This window comes from Triticum urartu, chromosome 3A, assembly GCF_056163025.1.
Source record: "Triticum urartu cultivar PI428250 chromosome 3A, HENAU_Tu73, whole genome shotgun sequence".
NCBI classification, from domain to species: domain Eukaryota; kingdom Viridiplantae; phylum Streptophyta; class Magnoliopsida; order Poales; family Poaceae; genus Triticum; species Triticum urartu.
Window position 1 is genome coordinate 280,508,118 of NC_141875.1, and position 1,883 is coordinate 280,510,000.

A 1,883-nucleotide genomic window follows, 5' to 3' on the forward strand; every position below is an offset into this window, starting at 1 on the left:
ACCGGCAAAGCAACGCCGTGTTGAGCTCCTCCACTCCCCCACCCCTTCGAGCAATGAAGGAAGTCAGGCCACCGATGAGGAGGAGGAAGACCCAGAAGAGCCAGACTACGCGACCGAGCATTCCACCACTTAGGCATCATTCGCAACCCGGATATGCCCGTTAGTAACCCCTACAGTAGGATAGGTCGTGTACCCCTATGCGAAGTCGAGTCCTTGTAATGGTTCATATGAAACCATGTAGTGTTGTGTTTGCTTTTGATGTGTTTGATGGACATCGTGCTTTCCTACGGGAACTTGTAAGCGACTACATCACCCATTTGGATTTTAATGAATGTGTTTGGCCTTTTGGTCCTTGCATGAAAACAATTAGTGTCATACCAACCCCCATCTATATTGCTTTCCCCATCTTTCCCAATCATGAGACCTTGACCGCTCCAACAGGATGCCTGTTGTAACTCGTACTGGTACCTCTACCCAGCAGCAAGAAGCCGGAGGTTCAGCCGGAGCAGAAGCTAGTCAGGACCAAACCCAAGGTCAAGCTCCACCAACGCCACCACCTCCAAACATGGACATGGCTCAGCTTCTCCAAGCCTTCCGAGAGGAACGCCAATCCAACACTACAACCCTCCAGATGATTGCTCAAGCTGTCAATCGCCAACCAGCGGGAAACGACAATGGACGTTCCACGTTGGTGGAGTTCAAGAAGCATGCACCACCCACCTTCATCAAGACTGCTAAACCCCTGGATGCAGACGACTGGGTCCGCACCATTGAGGATCTGCTGGAACTAGTCGGATGCACTGAGGACCGTGAGAAGGTGGCATATGCTGCTCACTGTCTCGGGGGAACTGCCAGAGCTTGGCGGGATGGATTCAAGGCCATGCATGTTGAGCAAAACATCACTTGGAATGACTTCAAGGCAGAATTCCGCAAGGCCCACATTCCTTCCGGAATCATGGCCATCAAGAAGCGTGAGTTCCGAGCCCTGAAGCAAGGAAGTAGCACTGTCAAGGAGTACATGCAGAAGTTCATTGTTCTCTCAAGGTATGCTCCTGAGGATGTCAGCACTGATGCTGCCAAAAGGGAGCGCTTCATGGAAGGCCTTAACCAGACTCTGCAGTACTCGCTTGTTGTGTGTGACTACCCGACCTTTCCTGATCTGGTGAACAAGGCACTCATGCTTGAAGACAAGCGACGTGCTTTGGATGATACCCGTAAGCGCAAGATGATCAGCAAGGGTAGCTCCAGCAACCAGAAGCCTCGCCCATGGCAGCCAGCCCCGGTCAAGCCAACCTATCAGCTGCCAAGAGCCCCTGCACCTCGCACCAACTATCAGCCTCAGTTGTATGCCAACCCCAGGCCAACTTACAACGACCCCAATAACAATGCCGGCAAGAGCAGCAACCCCAATGAAGTCACTTGCTTCGGATGTGGTCAGCCAGGACACTACTCCAAGAATTACCCTAACAAGAAGACCGACGCCCCGCGCCCTAATGCGCAGAACCCAGGGCAAGGCCGTGGAATGCCACCAAGGAACCAAGCTCCCCGCAACCCGCCCAACAACGGCAAGGGTCGTGTGAATCATGTCACTGCAGAAGAAGCCCAGGAAGACCCGGACGTCGTGCTGGGTACGTTCCTTGTTAACTCAGCACCTGCAACTGTCTTGTTTGATTCTGGAGCCACGCATTCATTTGTCACCCAAGAGTTTGCATTAAAAAGTGGCATGACCCCTACACCCCTGAATAACCCTATGGTGGTACAAACCCCCGGAGCAGAGATGAGAGCCAAGATAGGATGTAAAGGAGTCGGGATTGTCATTAATGGGGTAGACTTCCTAGCAGACCTTATCATCTTAAGATCACAAGGCTTGGATGTGATCTTAG

General features: G+C 52.3%; 1 pseudogene; it reads left to right on the forward strand.

Annotated features, from left to right (window-relative positions):
• The first annotated feature begins 442 nt into the window (after window positions 1–442).
• LOC147979457 (uncharacterized) lies at window positions 443–1,580 on the forward strand (annotated as a pseudogene).
• Window positions 1,581–1,883: the final 303 nt, after the last annotated feature.